Source organism: Triturus cristatus, chromosome 3_2 (assembly GCF_964204655.1).
Source record: "Triturus cristatus chromosome 3_2, aTriCri1.1, whole genome shotgun sequence".
Taxonomy (NCBI): domain Eukaryota; kingdom Metazoa; phylum Chordata; class Amphibia; order Caudata; family Salamandridae; genus Triturus; species Triturus cristatus.
Window position 1 is genome coordinate 1,144,860,141 of NC_140584.1, and position 19,954 is coordinate 1,144,880,094.

The 19,954-nt window shown below is 41.8% G+C and overlaps 1 pseudogene; it reads right to left on the reverse strand.

Annotated features, from left to right (window-relative positions):
• Positions 1–216: 216 nt before the first annotated feature.
• LOC146859286 (dnaJ homolog subfamily B member 1 pseudogene) lies at positions 217–19,121 on the reverse strand (annotated as a pseudogene).
• Positions 19,122–19,954: the final 833 nt, after the last annotated feature.

Here is a 19,954-nt window from a genome sequence, read left to right on the forward strand (position 1 = left end):
AACTTTGGTCAGGCTGGCCTTGTGTAGGTAAAAACTTAACATGAAATGAAACCCGTTTTAATATAAGAGTGCTTAAGCATGTTACTATTTGATATTTCTGTATAACTCTTGCTTTTTACACAGTTCTTCTTCAGGAGGCCATACAGCACCCTCTCCTGCCAGATATGGGCTGTAAACAAACACTGATTTTCCAGTACGATTGTCCTGTCATTGTGGCTATGTGGGCAGTATCTGCTCCAGTACTTCCTTTGAGGAAGGAGGAATTCGGTCTGGGAACTTCACTTCAGACTCGAGTATGAGGTCACCCTGCTGCTCTGGGGCTTTGGGTGGCAGGAGGCCTTTGCCTGGGATTCTCCATTTCAATTACGTCCTTGAAGACGGTCGGGATGGTTCTGCTGTCCAGGGTCGGGACATTGACGGTACATCCACAGAGAGCCTCTCTCAGGCTGATTTTTCCTGGGTAGATAATGTCGGAGCTGTACCTCCTGAAGACTGGATGGGGTTTATCAAGACATTCAGAACATATGTCAGAGGAGATGTTTGTGGGTGTTTCATCTCCTTCCTTAGGGGAGGTAATCTTCATACCCTTTCTTGATTTCTATGGTTAGGATTTCGTCCTTGGAGCGCGCAGTTCTGCGGTCTGGATTCAGGCAGTGAGGCACGTATGAGAAATCTTCATTTTCTGGTGCAGCCGCTGTAGATCTCATCTAAAGATACCTTAGCTCACGCACTACTGCAGGGTCTTGCTTTTTGCGGACGTGATCACGTCCTCGCCAAGCCCGCAGAAAACCCATGTTACCCAATCCACCCTCATTTCAAAGCTGGCAAATGGGTAATCAACGTCCATGTCCTCATCACTTTCCGTTCACTTAAGAACGTATCAAAAGGATTGCTGCGTCAGAAAACATAGCATGAGGATCACTGTGGAAAGTGTAACTGAATGAGGGACCATTGGGTCCACCGAGCCCGCCACTCATGCCCTTCAGACCTTCACCATACTTGTTGAAGAATTCTCATTTTTTGGGGTCAGTAAACACGTCTGAAGCCTCAGCAATCTCCATGACGCGGTCCTCAGAGCACGGCTCCTTGTTTTTGTCAGGGTGTAGCACAGCACGCCTGCTTGCGATAAGCTTTCTTGACGTCCTCTTGTGAGGCGCCACAGCAGGTCAGGCCCAGAATTTTGTACTAATCTTTACCTATGGTTGCTAAGAGAAAAGTGGCACCTCCGTCACAATATCACGCGATCAAGTACTGTACAGTTTGTTATGTGATCATCCAAACACACATTTCCAAATACTAGCAATGCTGTAGCGGGCAAAACAGCGCTTATTTTACCTGAATGCGAGCCTTGCGGCGGCCACAAACTACTACTTGCAGAGGCTGAGTGACGTTTCACTCCCCCAGTCAATCACTGGCTAGAGCTCAGTCATGGGCTGCTAGCCAATCAGATGCCTTCAAATGCTCTCTGCAAGCTTCTGATTGGCTGTAATTCCCAGAGTTTGGTGAGAATAATGATTTATTCATGTGGTTTTCACTTTGGTGGTGTTATTAGGCACTATTTTCACGAGATACGTGGTTAATATGTCAAAATTTTATAAGAATATGTGAATTACTAATAAGTGCATTTATTCATTACAGCAAGAAGACCAGACAAGAGTCGGTCTCGGCAACACTTATATTTTACATAAGTATGGTTTTCGTTATTCACATTTTTGCAGAGTGATAAGCTAAATGGTCCTGATGAATGCCTGGAACTCTTTGTCCCCTGGGCAGAAACATGTCGACCTAGTTAGATAGGAAATATCTTTACTCCTATCGTCACACTGGTTTTAACTCCATCCATTGGGTATAGTCATTAACGTTATTTTTCCCTTCATGAGATGGTTTTAATGCACATTTGATATTATTTTTGCACTGTGCCCCTCATTCACCTCTAACATTGGAGTGAAAAACACCTCACGCTCCTCTCCAGAGGGAGAGTTGTAGCCCACTCAGTGAAACCAATGATGAAGCATGTCACCCAAGTGGTGAGTGAGGGTTCTCGTCTTTAAAAAGCTAATGCTTACTGTTGGGTTTATGTGCATTTTGTTATTCACATAGTTGTATAGTTTCCATTAGGATACTTGTTGTGAGTAGTATTCCCAGAGTCCAGACAGCCTGTTTTATTAACGGGATTTACTGTCTACTCGTCCGTCGGACAAAATAGACATGAAATCTTCTTGCCCATCAATAAAAACAACATGGTTCGGGCGTAGGGCAATATGATTCCTCCACCTCTGCCTCAGCTCTTGAAACTACAGTGACCTAAACTTTAAAACCTGCCCCCAACCCTAAAAACTACCCCGACTCCAGCCTTAAAAACACTCCAGCCCCTCGCTCTGGGCCCTAAAAACTACGCCAACGCCCCCCCGTCCTGAGCACTAAAACCCAGGCCCCAGCCCCACTCACCAAGCCACATCCCGATCCTTACTGTTACTTCCATTCTCAGGAATTCATTGGAGGAAGTCCCTCCATGTCTTCAAGACCTTTTACCCCCCGCCCATTCGCTCTGAATCTAGAGCACTGGCGGCCTTTGCCGCCTTTACAACATAAACTGTTGTAAAGGCAAGGGTGATAAAGGAATATGTATGTTAAAGGCAAGCATAGTAACGCTTGATTGGTAACAGAACACGTGGTTCCATCCGCATTGTACATGCAGTTTCCCGTGTGCAACTGGCTTGAATAATGAATGCAAGGTATTACTTCCCTGTCCATCTTACTTGTCCCAACCCTAACAAACATTTTTATATAAAGTTTGATACACACTGGTCTCAGGTAATAAGGGCTGTTCTTGAAGTGTGCTTTTTTATCCCTCAAGAGTTCCTACTTCCTTCTTCTAGTTAAACACTCTCTGTGGTGTAGTCAGGTGCTTTCTGGTACGAAAGAGGGCAGCAAATGGTTTGAGAAGAGGTATTCTTCCCATCAACCATGAAACCCCTACATTTAGGAGACAGATTCTGTAAATCAGTTGCTGCAATCTATAATTCACCGACCACCAAAGTTTTGGTGAATGCGAGTTTGACGCCTCTCTTTAAAAATAACTAGAGTGATGAGACCGGGCTGCCCACTGTCCCCACTCTTGTTTCATTTGTATATCAAACCGCTGGCAATAAGAATTAGAAATGAGCCAGGGATCTCCCCCTCTAGGTGAAATATTTGGGTAAAAAAAATAGCTCTGTACGCTGATGACCTTATGATTTATACGGCAGATCTGCAGGCCACTCTTGCGCAAGTTGTACTAGTCGACGTTACGGACAGAGCACCGCATGTGAAAAGGGGTCTCAACTTGCCAATTCATATATGCTATTTTGCCTCACTAACATACATATCTGTGTGGTGTCGGGGTTTGATAAGCAGATAACACAGATAGAATAGGGAAAAGAAAGGTGGGAACTGCTCACCCTACACATGGAAAAAAAGGTCCAGGAGATACAAAGCAAACGTTACTGAGCTACCTCACAGGGGCAATGGGGGCAATAGAGAAACAGATATCTTTCGTAGAAGAGTCACTAGTGTCAGGTATGTTAGGCACGATGGAAGGGTCAAATAATGCAAACGTAGGGGTGGTAGGCCCTCCAGGGGGGGACTCACATGATATTGTACCTCAGAATAGCTCCATTCAAAATGTGTCAGACCAAAAAATATTTAGCGATCATGACTCTTTCATACAACCCCCACAGAAGCGGCAAATAAACCTGACACACACAGATAAGGGGAACGGGGAAACTGAAAGGGGGGAAATAAAATGATTACAAAGACAGTCGCCCCGAACTTGGCTAAAACCGCCAAACCCGGCAAAAAAGCAACTGGAGTAGAAAAAGGTACTCTGAAAACCATGGAAGAGAGAGGTAACAAGGCAAAAACAAATCCCCAGGGCACTGACCTAAGGAACTTAACTATGTTAGTCGAAAAGTTAGATCTTTTCCAGAGAGACTCACTAGCCCCCCCGCCCACGGAGTAAAAACAGGCTCCAGGACTTTGTTCGTGGGACGCTCACCTGCCCTTTGTCTGGACCTGCCACCGGTCTGCTGCTGCTTCTTTTTTCACCCTCTGCCCTTTGGAAAACCCACAGCAACTCGCCGGACCCGCTCCGCGGGTCCCGCAGCGCGTGTGACATCAGCGGGAGCTGCTGTTGGGAGAGGAGCGGTCTCCTGTGCTAGGACTTGGGGCGTGTTGTTGCTGGCAGGGCTGCGAGCACGTTAGCAGGGACTCCATCACCCAGGAGTCCCTGCGAGCCCAATTTGCTTCACCTGGGCTGCTCTCCCTGCTGGCCCCGCCCCCCCGCCCATAACTCCTTCCTTTTGCTATTTTAGAAGGCCGTGCGGCCGCCGCGCGGAAGAGCGCGGCAGCGCCCGGGGCTAAGCCCGGGCAAAGGGTGGGCCGTCTAAGGCCGTCCAAGGACGAATAAGGACGGGCCGGGCTTGTCCTCTTTCATCACAGACCTGAAGTATTTGTTTTATACTTTTAAGTGTTATTATTTTCTTTTAATGGTCTGATTTATAGGTTGTTTCCTTCAGTTGGGATCTTGTCCTGTATTACTCCTTTTAAAAGATTTTCCCCATGATGGCCTTACGTTCCGGAAAGGGTAGGCAGGTTACACTGAAAACGAGTAGTGTTAAAGCAACTGGAACTTTGGATGATTTTATAATTAGGGCAACAGGGATATTGGAAAAAGAAATTGCTCTTACAGAAAAGCGTCACTCACTAGATCTGGTATCGGGGAAACGCTCTTCATTAGGACGTATTGGTTCTATAATTACCCCTGAAAAAAGCTTAGTAAATGATCTGGTAGATAGCCCAATTCCTGTAATGAATTCTAATTCTCACTTAATTTCTTCGATTGACCTGGTGGACTGCCCAAATGAAGACTGTATATCATCAAGCACTGCTAGTGGGGATAGCATCCTAAACTGTAATTTGAGCCTCATAGTGCCCACATTAACACAACCCCAGGTTTTAGAACCCGAGCCAGTAGGAATTGAAATTATAAAAACTAGTAAACGGAAAAGAGGAGGGGGTCACTATAAAGGTAGTAGAGCCAAAACAGTAAAAATAAATACTTTAAGAGTAACATCGAAATCAGCAAAACAAAGGGGAAATTCATCTGGGGATTATGTACATACAAATCATTCCTGCCCAAATAATGATGAATTATTGCTTAACATTGAAAAGCTGGTAAAGGGCTTCTGACGCCTCTTGTAGAAAGAACGCAAATAGTAAATTTGAAACTGGACCAATTAGAACATCTTATATCGGTCAATACTCGTTGTCTTGAGAAATTGGCTAAGAACAGTAAACCTATTGAAACCATGGGGGGTAACCCCAATGCTATAAAGAAAGTGGGACCAAAAAATCAAGTTGCAGTGTCGCAAATGGCCGCAACTGCTACTCTTGCTAAAGTACCCTTACAAACTGCCTCAAATAACTCTACTTTGGTGGTTGCTATGGGTTGTCAGCAAAAGCCCGCAGTGGCCGCTGCATCCACATCAAAGTTATCCGCACCCAAGCAGGCAGTAACTTCTGGGCCAAGGGTAATACCACAACAGGGACCTATAAATCATAGAGAAAAAGCTCCACTAAAGAAGCCGGTTTGTGTAGATCTACCCCCTGACTGTGCTCCTTTTATCGCAATTTTGACAGGAGTCCCAGGAGTCAGGCCAAATCAATTGGAATCAAACAGGGATCTCAGAAATAAAGTAACCTTTTGGCTCAATAAAAATAGGGCGCTTCCCCCTGCCTCTAGAACAGAAATATTAAGTGTCCGAAGGGTTCCTTGGGTGGGGCCAAGTGAGAAAGATTTGGAGGGGGATTGTATTCTCATAAACTTTAGGGACAATTGGGTCAAATATTTTATTTGTTGTAAACCAAGGTTTGGTAGATTGGGGGATATACAATGTATAGGCTTAGAATACTTTTACCCCAATCTAAAGCATGTTGCTTTTCAACGATCCCAAAATTATCCTAGGATGAGACCCCTGGGTGAGAAATATCTCGGGTGGACACCAAGTAATATTCCTCTACAACCACCACGAAATCATCATGGAATGAGATTCCAGGGTGAGGAATACCTTTGGTGGATGCCAAATAATATTCCCCTAAGTAATCGTTTTGACCCACTCATGGGGATGGAGGGGATAGACTGACTACCAACCAGTCAAAAGTCCATTGAATTATTCAGTGAAAAGGCTAGTTCTTTAGTGGAACATAGTTATGATGGATCGAGGGATAATACTAATGAGGTGGTATTAACTTGTAATGTACAACGGGATAATCTCTTGGAATCAGAGGTTTGTGATATTGTAGACTGTGAGCTGACCTTGCCTGCCCCTAGGTTGGATGTGGCCACCCGTATTGAACATCCAGGTAATCTGTTAGGGGAAACAAGGCTCCGCCTGATTTTGTGGAATATTGCAGGCCTTTCTGGGAGACTACAAGATGAGGCATGGCTGGATTATGCGGGTAGCCATGATATGTTGTGTCTTCAGGAGACATGGAGTAGAACTGATCAGGATATTGATGGTTTTCAGTCCTTTAGTGTACTAGCTGTGCCATCACAGGCAGGCAGGGCAAAGGGTGGGATACTGACTGCATTTTCCCTAAAATTGAATAATTTAACAACAACCAAAATAGTGGATACTCCCTGGTACCAATTACTTTTGCTACAATCTCTGTTTCCTGTGCCCTTATTGTTGATTAATTGGCATCATAATGTCTTTGATAAAAATGAAATATCTGTAATTGTGAGCTTGCAGGAAGCTATATCCAAGGTGCGTAGCGATTTACCCCTACTTTTTATCATTTGGGTTGGTGATTTCAACTGTTCATTGTGTAAATTTGGTGGGTCAAATGTATGTGGCTTGGAAGATCTAAATGAACACCCTGTGCAACATTTTAAGCACACACCCCACGGTGATGCGTTAAATAACATTATTGTAATTAATTATTTATGCATAATGGAACCATGGGTTGCCCCAAATTCCCTCCCAATACCAACTTTTCAGGGAATTAGAGGCTCGATGAGTGTTATTGACTTTGCCATTGTGTCCAGTGGTTACTCTCAATACATTGACAAACTTGAGACGCTTGCAAATTTGGCAAGCGATCACAACCCTTTGATTCTAACATTATTCCCCCCTGTTAGCACAAAGCACCCAATCTGGGACCAACCTATAAAATATAATAGGAACCAAGGTGTTATCTTGAAGTGGGGGAAAGTAGACGCAATTGGGTTAGAGGCGGAGGTTTTAAGTGCCAATAGCTCCGAAATTGAGTCCTGCATATTACCAACAACTGACCCTGAAATTGTTATTACGAACTTTGAAATTCTATGTGGAAATGTGGCAGAGTATCTTAAAAAACCAATTGGTAATGACAAGATCAAGGGTTTTAAATGGTTTGATGCTGTATGTTCTGCCTCCTTAAAATCATTAAAAATGGCTTTGCAACAAAAACCAAGGAATAAGGAGCTGGTAAAAACGGCTAGAGGCGCCTATAAAGAGGCAATTAGAAAACGGAAGTTGGACTTAAAAAACCTCGCTTGGGATGATTTAGAGAAGGCCTCAGAATTAAAAGACAGCAAGCTTTTTTGGGAAGTGGTAAATCGCCCCCTATTTTCGAGTAATGATAAGGATAATATGGTGATGCAGATAACGGGTGAGACATGGGAGACACATTTTGGGGCAATTTTTAATCCCAATTCAGTAGCGCTTTCAGGACTGCAGGATGAAACAAAGGATATGGAGTTCTCGCTGACAGCTTTTTTGCTTAGTTCTTCGCTTACATTGCAGGAAGTTGAAGAGGCCTTGAGGAAAGGTGTTCCATTAAAAGCCCCTGGCCCAGATGCAGTGCCATTGGACTTTTTTAAACATAATATTGTTGTATGGGCCCCATTGCTGTTAAATGTATTTAAAGTGGTTATTGTTGGTCGTATTCCCCTATCCTGGAAGGAGGCAGTGGTGGTGCCGATTTTCAAGAAGGGTGATAAGAGCGATCCTCGTTGTTATCGCCCAATATCATTAATTGACGCATCATGTAAATTACTGGGAAGGATAATTCTTGCTAGATTGGAGATGTGGGCAGACTCTGTGTGCCTAATTGTAGATTCCCAATATGGATTCAGAAGAGGAAAGGGAACAATCGAACAGTGTCTAAATTTGGCACTGATTATGAGTAAGTACATGAAGGCCAGGAATTCTTCTGTTCATCTGGCCTTCATGGACTTATCCAGTGCCTTTGACACTGTTTGCAGAAATAAATTATGGCGAATGATGGAGGATATGGGTTTTGAGGAACCCTTGGTTACCCTGCTCCGCAGATTAAATGCAGCTACAACCGTGGCAATAAGGTTTGGGCCAGGGGGGGAAAAAACAAAATCTATCCCCTCACCTGAGGGTGTGCGACAAGGTTGCATTTTAGCGCCTTTTTTGTTCCTAGTTTATACAAATGGCTTGGAAAAGTACTTGTTGGATCATTGCTCTGATTTCCCAAAGGTAAACGGCAAGAAGATACCTATGTTATCTTATGCCGATGATACGGTATTAATGACCCTCACAGCAAATAGCATGCAGACTTGTCTGGATGCATTTAATAACTTCATGCTGGACCTGGACCTAAAGGTAAACTTTGCAAAATCTTTTGCAATGGTCTGTGGTCCAAAAGGGACAAAAACCCGTAAGTTTATGGTAACCAACAACACCATTGAAAAAGTAGATAATTTTAATTACTTGGGAAATCTTTTTAACAGCAAATTGAGTTGGGTCCCCTTGATGAAGGTGCGAGTACAAAGTGCTAGTCGATCCATAGAGGGTCTTTTTCGCTTTTGTAGTAAACTAGGGCAAAAACCGGTCGCACAATTAAAAAGCTTGTATAGAGCAAAATGTTTATCTGTGGCCACTTATGGGGCAGGGGTCTGGGGCACAGAAAGCCCAGCCATGATCCAGGTCATGGAAAACAAATTTATGAAGCGTTTGTTGTCAATCCCATCAGGTTCATCTAACAGTTTCTGTCACACTGAGATGGGAATGGAATATGTGACTGACATAATTCGCATTTCGCCCTTATTATTATGGGGTAAAATATGGCTATCAGAAGACCTTCAGCTCTCTAAAGATATCCTCCAAGACTGCAAAAATCTTGATCATGCAATGCAGATCCCATGGCTTTCATACGTTAGCGATACTTTGCACAGAATAGGCCTGGGCCACTTTTATGATAACCCCGAAAAAATACAGGGAGACATAAAAACTCTAATTAAAACAAGTTATCGTAAAAGTTTAAGCATGTCATGTCTAGACCAGTCAATAAACTGCTTGGGCAAACTACTGCACCAATTTTATTTAACATTTACCACTCACGTGCAATGGCGTTTTTACTTGACAAGGTTTAGACTAAACACGCTTCATTTTCTTTTTGCCTTTCCAAAACAAGTGGGTTGGTGTGAGAGGCTGCCCCCTTGTCCTTGCATTAACAAAGTTAGTCAAAGTACTATCCATATTGTTCTTTTTTGTTCTTTATATAAGGAACCAAGGAGTAGGTTTATTAAGCCTATTTTAAAAGAACAGCAACCATGTAATTATAAAGAAGGTTATGACTACTTTTTATCATTATCATCCCCTGGAGTATGTTGTGCTATGTTAAGTTTTATAAGATTGTCACTCCAGATCAGGAAACGGTATAGCTAGTTTGGTCTAAAAACCTTTTATGGTTCCCATTGCTCTCTGACAAATGATGTAAAATTGTACACATTTTTCTTTTTATTCTTTAAATGTATAAATTGTAGAATGATTTTTTAGTGGTGTTATTATGTTTCATTTTTTTAAATTAAGTTCTGTATACTTTTATGATTCTTTCTTTTTGAATCGAATAAAGTTTATGAATCGAATCGACTCACTAGCCAAGATAGAGAAAAGAGTAGACCAGATTGAGGTACGTTTGACAAACTTTTCAGCCAGGGAGGAAACTGTCAAACATACAACTAATGACCGCAGGCAAGAGGGAAATCGCAAACCTGAAATACGCATGAGTACTAAACCACGGAGCGACCGACAACATACCAACCAGAATAGAGAAACTATAAGGTCTAACATAATTAAATCTCACCAGTCAGATCGCCCTCTTCCCCCATGTACTTCCATACTTAATACAATCGGCCAACATCCAAATGCCATGCTAAATAGGGGTAACAAGGGAGCAGCCACACAAGATCAGAGTTCTAACCTGACTCCTTGCAACCAACCTAAAACGCCCTTATTTGCCAGGACAATTTCCACTGAACCATCTTACCTAGATTTACCACCAGCAGTTACACCATATACGGTTGTACTCGCAAATGTAATCAGACTAAGGGTACAAGATAGCAAATCCTGTGAAACTTTAAGAAACAGGTCACTCCACTGGTAGAGCATGAAGGCTGGCTTTATGGAGTTTAAGATGGCCCGTAGGGTCAAGTGGGTTGGTAAAGATCGAAAAACCCTATCAGGTGATTGTGTGGTGCTAACGTTTAGAACACCCCAGCTAGTGGAGAACATTTTATGGAAGGCAGGGAATAATAGCATGCTCGCGGGCGGCATTAATATACTGCCCCTCAGCTTTTTTTTTACCAACCGTCTTTTGCGCTGGAGATTGGCGGTATTAGTAGAGATGCTGAGGCGAGAAATCAGTACACATACAATGTACCGGTGGGAAATCGGTTTGCCTTACTCCCTTCCCTAGAGGAGATAGACTGACTGGGTCAGTGAATCAAAAACACCTTAAGCAATCCGCAGGCCAAAATTTTTTTAGAATCAGAAATTATTGACTCGAGTCCTAAGAGTGTTCTTGTAGGGGATGAAGACAGGCTGAAGAAACAGAGCGAAAGTATAGATGACAATTCCCTAGGTATCAGTGACATTCCAAATTGTAGACCAGAGATGGGGCCGGGAATAAACAAGGATAGGAGCGCAGTGACCTCTTCACCCACTGATGTAGCATGTGACACCCCAAAAATACTTACTGATAATGAGAATAGTGTTACGATTTTATACTGGAACATAGCGGGTCTACGGTCCAAATTAACTAATCATCTCTGGCATGAATTTGTGGGGAAGTTCAATATTCTTTGTCTGCAAGAGACGTGGTCTCTGAATGAAATCCACATTGAAGGCTATAAGACCTATCACACACCTGCTATACCATCTATACATGTGAGGCCGAAGGGAGGTTTGAGCATATATGTCTCTAATTTGCTGACGATAGACAAAATATCTTTAATAATCTCAGAACCGAATTATCAACTTGTGATGATGAATATGGATAAACAAAACTCTTTCGTCCTGATTAATTTCTATAACAATGCAAAGAAGGAGCAGCTGGTGGACATTTTAAAACAGTTCAGAAATACCCTACAGGAAATTCCGAATGGCAGTAAAGAGAACGTTTTATTTGTGTGGGGGTGGACTTTAATATGGCTTTGTGTCCACATAATAATGATGTAACCTGCGGACTGTTAGATGAAGATAACTGCAGTCTACCCATTTCCCGCATTCTGTTTATGGGGATGCCTTAAATGAGATTCTATTTGTTTTGGACTTGGGTTTTGCTAACGTATTAAGTTCACCATCAATTCCATTTACCCAGACCTTCAATGGGAGAGGACTGAGTTTGATTATTAATTTTAAAATAATCCTGAATAGTTTCGCTCCTCGCCTATTGAGCTATAAAATGCACAAGAACGCCATAAGCGATCATTTTTCCTTGAGCGTGTCTATATCTCTCCCCTCAAAAACTTGTAGCCTCCATAAGAAGAGGATATATGCGGCTCCAAATCTGGTAATTGATAAAATAAATGGTTACTCCCTAAAGTAGGACAAGGTAGAACCGCACAAGATCACTAAGATAGTGGTTCAAGAAAAGTTTTAAATCAATCATGAACTGTCTGAACGACTTTACACCACACGAGTAGGTACTGGAAACATATGCCCAAATACCAGAAATAATCAGGAATACGTTGAAAGTCGAAATAAAAAAGAGGAATGGGAAGAACAAGGGGTGGTTCAATGGTAAATGTAAAAAAGCCTATACAGAATTAAAACACGCATTACATAAAAAAGAAAGGGATAGGACTGAAATAAATCAGTGTAGGAAGGCTTATACCCAGGCCGTAAAAACACATAAAGGAGAATTAAACGAAACCGGGCCGACCTACATAAGGCAAGTGTTAACAAAGGGCAGTACTGCCTTCTGGCGTGTGGTAAAATCCCCATTTCTGACAACAGAAGACACCCCTACCATAGAAATTGCAATTGATGAATGACATTGGGTGGAACATTTTTCCAATATCTTTGGACAGGCAAGGGAGGAGGATGGTATAGCTGTAAGTGCTGCAGGCCCTAGTCTTCCATCAATAGACTTAGCCTTCACCCTAGAAGAGGTACAATCTGCACTAAAAGCTAGCTAGGGGGGAAAGGCTCCGGGCCCAGACGGATTACCTGTTGACATTTTCAAACATAACATAGAGCTATGGGGTCCATTATTAACGCGAGTGTTAGCGGCTTGTTGCAAGATCGGACATATGGAAACGTGGTCAGAGTCCATTATGGTACCGATCTTTAAAAAAGGTGACAGACAGAATCTGGCATGTTACCGCCCCATTTCTTTGCTGGATTCTGTGGGCAAAGTGGCAGGTCGTATAGTCCTTAATTGGGTCCAGCAATGGGCAGAGGACATTAATGTCCTATCAGACCTTCAATTTGGTTTGAAGGAGGGGCTGGGTACAATAGAACAGGGCCTTAATTTAACCATCCTTATGGGAAAATATACAAAGGCGAGAAAGGGAAAATTGTACCTGGCCTTTGTCGACCTCACTATCGCATTCGATTGTGTACGCCATGAAAAACTATGGAGTATCTTAGCGGCAATGGGGGTGGAGGCTCCCTTAATTCATTTCCTATGAGAACTCTATACAAATGAAAAAGCTTGGGTACAGTATGGACCAAATGGAGACAGTGTACAGCGTCATTCGAAGTGGAGAGGGGGGTTAGACAGGGCTGTGTTCTGGCACCTTTCCTATTCACTCTATACACCAATGGCTTGGCTGGAAGGGTGCCGGGACTTACCTCAGTTGCAAAAATGCCCTATACCTGCCCTACTCTACGCGGACAGCGCTGTAATTATGGCCCGAACACCAATAGGGCTACAACGGGCTCTCAATAGCTATAATGAGTTTATGAAAAACTTAAAATAAACACCAATAAAATTTTCAGAATGAATTGTGGGAGAGGTGGAAGGAAGCAGAGGGATACTTATGTAGAAAGTAAAAAGGTGGAAACCACTATAACGTACCCCTATTAAGGAATTTTAATCGACCACAAGGGCTCATGGAGCCTGACCATTAAAGCCAGGAAACTTCTTTTTATGAGAACAACGACAGCCTTAGTGAATTTTTCACAAAAGCTTGGAAAGAGGCCCCCAGTACAACTGATTAAAATCTATCAAGCCAAGTGCATTAGCACGGCTACCTATGGGGCTGGGATATGGGGATACTGCGATGTAAACGAAATCCAGAGGGTAGAGAACGCATTTTTAAGGTATTTACTGGCGGTCTCATGCTGTACATCGACCTATATTTGCCACACTGAGTTGGGGCTACCATATATTACAGACATAATAAAGGTGCAATCAGTCCTATTATGGCACAGGATCTGGACCTCGTTAAAAACCACATTCAACAGGGAAGTGTTAAGTGATAGTCTCAAATTAGAACACGTTTTAGAGATCAGGTGGGTGAAATATAAAATAGAATTTATGATCGACCTGGGCCATCCAGAATACTGCCACAATCCTCCTTCGATGGGTTCCATCTCAAGAAAGGTTTTTAAAAAACAATGCATCAAAGCCTACGGTGCAAACTAACCAACTGAGGCAGTCTACCACCGGTATCCAACCTTACCTAACATATACATTAAGTGGGTAGGATAGATTTATTCTCACACGTCTCAGATTTGACGTATTCCATCGTTTGGTAAGTTTTCCGACCGTAAATGACTGGTCTAAAATACTACCAAATTGTCCTTGTGACGGAGTCTCACCCCAAACAACAATCCATGTAGTCTTATTCTGTAAATTTTATTTAGAACAAAGGAAGAGGTGGATCAAACCCATACTGAAAATATGGGGTATGAGGCAATGCCGCCCGGCCTACCTTGCTTTGCAGTATTTAGATAATGACTGCTTTGTAAGACACACAGTTCTGTTCCTGAAGTGCATGATCAGACGTAGGAAATATATCTATATTTTGCCACCTTCCTAAAGTATGCTGCTAGGCCTTAATTGTTTTACTATTTTTTAGATTTGTAAATGATGTTCTAACTTTTTATACCAATCCTTTTTAAAATCATTGTATAATAATTGTAATATGCAATGGTAAAACTGTGCCAGCTTTTTAAATTAATTCTTTTAGTGATCATTGTATAATAACTGTGATGTGTTATTGTAAAACTGTGCTTTTATGGGTTTTTTTGTACGCTAAATTGAAAACCGAATAAAGCTAAATTCATTCAAGTTGTTAAGTTGACCACGTATTTTGGCAAGGTTGTGGGGTATCAGGACAACAGAGAAAAGACAAAGATAATGGCATGGAATATCAAGGAAGAAAAGGAGGGGATTAAGAAGCAGATGCGATACCTGGGGGTTAGAATAACACAAGATATCACAGTACTTCCAGAGGTAAATTTCATGAAGGCCAAGAAGGAAGTTTTGCAATTTAATGGCGAGTTGGTCACATTTACCTCTAACTGTTTTTGGAAAAGCCAATTTGGTAAAAATGGTTATTCTTTCAAAATTCACCTTCCCATTTAACTCAATACCACTATCTTTTAAGACCGAGTGGTTGAAAAATTGCAAGGACAGGTAGGCGGCTTAAAATGGACAGCAAAAGTGCCCCATGCAAGAAGCTGTGGAGGGAAAAAGAGGAAGGGGGTCTAGCTCTTCCGGATTTGCAATTCTATGCTTGGGCATTTCTGCTTATGAATTTGAAAATGCTCTTGGAAAGACCTCAGTGTTCAGAGATAGGTAGACTGTTCTCTGCAACGGTAAAAGGGGGTGACCTTGGATTTATGCAGAAGTTTGCAAACCCTAAAGATTTAAAAAAGGTCTGGCCCTTATTTGGGATTCACCTGGCTCTCCTGAGTGGTTCAAGGATAAGTTAGCATTCCCTTTGAAGGAAGCCGGTATCTTAAGATGGAAGCACTTACTGAACGCAGGACAGCTAATAACATGGGAGGAGTGCCTAGAGGTGATGAAACATTCTGTGCAAAATTTTAATTCCTTCAAATACAAAGTTGGTTTCAATCTCCCAGTACAAACATAGGCAGTCCTACCGTATTTGAAGAAAAACTGCTACTGGATGCACCTAAGACTAAAGAAATCTTTACTTGGAACTGGCTGATGATCGACATGACTGAGGGGATGTTTATGCTGCCAAAAGAGGTGTGGGGAAAACACTTGCCGGACCTCCCGCTGGAAAGCTTATGGCAAGTATCTATGAGTTTTCTTTACAAATTGGTTAAACATGCCTTTTTAAGAAAGAATCATCTGCTTTCGATCCAGAGGGCAAATTGGACCCCACTCCGGTTGTCGAAATTTGGGAGCGGTGGAGTCATAGCATGTCCTAAGTGTGGGCTTAACAAAGCAGAAGATATAAATATGTTTTTGGAATGTCAAAGAATACAATCGTTCTGGGAAGACATGAGTAAGACTTTATCCAATATTCTTAAGGTCCAAAGTCAGGTAAGCCTATCTCTTGTCATTTTTTGAATTAATGAACAAATATGACCTCATAGGGATAATTTGAAGTTACTGTTTTATTCGATACTTTAGGTAGGTAGGAAAATCTGTAGGAAGTGGGTATATCCTAATCCCCCCTTGTATAATGATTGGACACAGTCTGTGAAAAGCATTATTAGGTTAGATAAGGTAGACTCTGGAAGAAAAAAATATGCCTTTTGGCTATCCTTGATAAGCTGGCTAGAAAAAGAGGGTTAGGGGACAGAAGATATGTCCTGTGATTATGTTATTATGCCTCATGATGCACTCTTTCTACCAAGTAAGGTCTACATGGTGGATAAGAGGGTGCAGGAGTCTCGGATATGTCAACCAAAGGACAGAACCCTCCTATTTCACTTCCAGCATTAGGACAGGACTTTGCACTGCTATGGAAGGTGAACCTGAGGTGAAACAAAAAGTGTAGCATATTCCCGCCTGCTTGCGGGGGAACCCAGAACACCTTTTACATTATGGCTAAGTGCTCACTTTAGCAGCACATGAGAACAAACAAATTGTCACATGAATACAGGGTGCGCTTTTCACCAGCCCAAAAATTGGTGCTATAAATTTACAGTAGTTATTAAACTTAATGACATTCTCATTACTTAACACAATAGATTTGTAATACCAGATTTGAAAATAACAAAATATTCACATTTGAATGCAAAGGTTTCAAAAAACAATAATTATTCATAAATAAAAATGATGATATACAGCATCTTATTTAATTTAACAATAGGTCAATGCTGTGAATCGATTCTTAAAGTGTCCAACTTCATGTAGTGTTTACATATCCCAATGCATTTCGGGAAGACCCTTCATCAGGGGTACACTGAAAGTAACAAGGCAAATTCCTTAATTAAACAAGATTTAACACTTGACTCAGGGATGGCATAGGCGTACCCGCCGACGCTACTTCATTGACCACAATTCTTTGGGGCAACACGCTGATAGGACTTGCAGAGTGCGGCCAATCGGATTTTTGTTTATATTCAGGCTCCCATGAGCCGGTGGGGCTGACGAGCCCATGGCTACGCACCTGCACGCCTTGAGTGGTACTTTACCTGAGAATATTTTTTGGCAGCCTACGCAGCAACCCCACACACATACCTACTCCCTGCTGACGAGAGGCAACTACCTCGAAACACGTGTCCAGGGATGGCTAACGCGACACTCATTTTCATTTGAAACTTTTGGCATAGGCGTACCTGCCGACGCTACTTCATTGACCACAATTCTTTGGGGCAACACGCTGATAGGACTTGCAGAGTGCGGCCAATCGGATTTTCGATTTAATGTTAGCTGTCCTGATGATGCTTTTATGCTCAGTGAGCCTGACCATAATTTTACGTGAAGTTTGGCCTACATAAACTAGACCACAAGGGCATTTAATTGCGTAAATCAACATTTCTTCTTTGCAATTTTATTGTTTTACCAGTGTGTAGATGAGTAAATGAGTTGCCTACAGTCACGTTCCTACAGTGTCCGCAGTTAAAGCACTTACGCATTCCTAAATGTTTCCTCTGGGGTTGAATAACCATACCTTTTTTCAATAGTTCACGTAAAGTTTTTGATCTTAGATATATGAACATTGGTTGAGCAACGAACACATCCTTGAAGTCATGTTCCTGTTCAATAATTTACCATCTTCTAAGGATGCTACGTTTGATGGCTGGGGCTGCTGTTGAGTACTTGATAAAACACACTTCCCTTTTTATTTTGGTTCTAGTAATTTTCGTTAACAATTGTTCACGATGTAAATGTGGTACTTTTTGCCTGGCTGTTGCCAAGATTTCACATGGATACCCTCTTTGTTCAAATTGCTGCGAAATATTCTCAATGTCTTTTTTGCATGTAGCTTAATCAGAGATTATACGTTTGATCCTGATAAACTGTGCTAGTGGTAGGTGATTTTTTAGAGATGGAGAGTGGAAGCTTTGAAAATGCTACGCATTGTTTCGATCAGTAGGCTTCCTGAAGAATCGAGTTTTAAATCCACCTTGTTGTAATTCAATGTTAATGTCTAAATAGTTGATGTTAGAGTTACTGATTGTGTGGGTGAATTTAATGCGAGGATGATGTGTGTTCAGTGTTCTAATGCATTCTTCCAGGTGTTCTTTTGGACCCTTCCACAATAAAAAAAATGTCATCAATATACCGGAGGTATAGCTTGAGATGGTGTGCCAGGATTCGTCATGCAATATGTGCGTTTCCTTATATTTAGCCATAAAGATATTTGCATATGTGGGTGCCCCCGTGAAACCCATTGATGTGCCCGTGCGTTGTAAGAAAAATTGCCCCTTCCATGAAAAGTAACTGTGGTAAAGACTGAATTGTAGCAGCTCAAGTAGAAAGATATTTTGCGACTCCCCATGGTTGCTCCTTCACAACATCCACTCCACAGCTTCCAGGCCTTCAGAGTACGGTATTGACATATATAACGCTACAACATCAATTGTAAAAAGCCACATCTCATCCATAGTTTCAATTTGTACCTCCATTAATTTGTTCAGACAATCAGTTATATCTTGAACATAAGATACCCAACCTTGCACCAGTGGTTGCAGAAAATGATCGATATATCATCCTATGGATTCATGTATTGAGCCCCAACCTGGGACAATCAGAATAAAAGGTGGGTCGATAGGGTTCTTGTGCATTTTTGGCAGCATGTAAATATGCGGACGTGCTGGAAATTCAGATATTAAGAATTTCTTTGTGATTTCGTTTATCCATCCTAGTTCTAAGGCTTTCTTGAGAATCTCTGCCAATATTTTTTGAAAGTCTAATGTGGGATCTGAATCCAACAGAATGTAGGTATCGGGATCCATCATGTGCTCCTGCACTTTATCTTCATAGTAAGTGGTATTCATTACAACCATGGCTCCCCCTTTATCTGCTGACCGAAATGTAATATTCTCATTTTCTGCCAGTTTTCGTAAAGCAAGAGATTCCGCTTTAGTCAGGTTTTTGTGTGTGTCTGCCTCCATTTTCATTTTCTCAAGGTCCTTCTTCACCAGGAGTTCAAATAAATTCAATGACTTGTGCGTAATGGGAGATAAGAAGGTGCTCTTAGGTTTAAACACTTTTTCTTCAATATCTGATGGTGTAATATTCTCTTTTGAAAGATGGTGGAAAAACCATTGTAGCCTTAACTTGCACATGAATTTGAATAATGCTACCTCTGTCTCAAAAACGTTGGTATTATATGTGGGGATGAAAATCATGCATTTATTCAATACCGATAGTTTAGTTGGTGTCAAAGTCACATCCGAAATGTTCATCACTAGATTCTTGTCGGATTCCGCATGATGTTCTCTGGATTTTTTATTTTGGCCCCTCCTATTTTGTTTGTTTTCGCTTCGCCTTGTTCGTCCGGAGGATGATTGGAGGACTGGCCTGCCTCTAAAAAAGATTTCTTTGTTGTGCCACTTGTGCTTGGTGTCTCAGATGTGGGTTCTGATGAGCTGATAACGCTCGCTGCTGGTGGACGTGTTATTGCAGTGTCCTGTTCAGTAGCCACACTTTCTTCTGAGGAAGATGCATTAGGTTTTTTAAAGATGTGTCTTTGGGCATATGCATCAGCCCATGTATAAACCTCGTCGAGTTTATAATCTATAGTATCTAGTTTAAATTTGCGCAATTTTCGTTTGTGTACTTCCTTGGCGTGCTCGCCAATTTTTGCATTGATGTCATTCAACGTTTGTGTGAGTGTTTCTGTCGTCATCATTTGTTCTAAACTGGTTTTCAAATCATGAATCTCCGATGCCAAATCTTTTAAAATGGTTGATAATTCTTCTACAATCAGAAGTATAGGATCTAGCGAACATTTATTCAGTATGGCAAACCATCTCAACATGAATGGTTTATTGAATTTAAAGAGCATAGGACGCAAAGATATTCTTAATCCTCTAGGTATTCGTTTAACCTTATGATATTGAATGAGTGCCGTGGCATGTAGCCCCTGGTTTACTTCCTTTCTTAACGTGTACTCTAACTGTTTTAAAACCTGATTTGCTGACCCGGGTTTTGCCTGAAAAGCCTGTGTGTCTTGTATGAGTGAGTATATAGACTCTGCTTCTTCAACTGTGTAACCTTTAGTGTCAGCTTGGTTCGT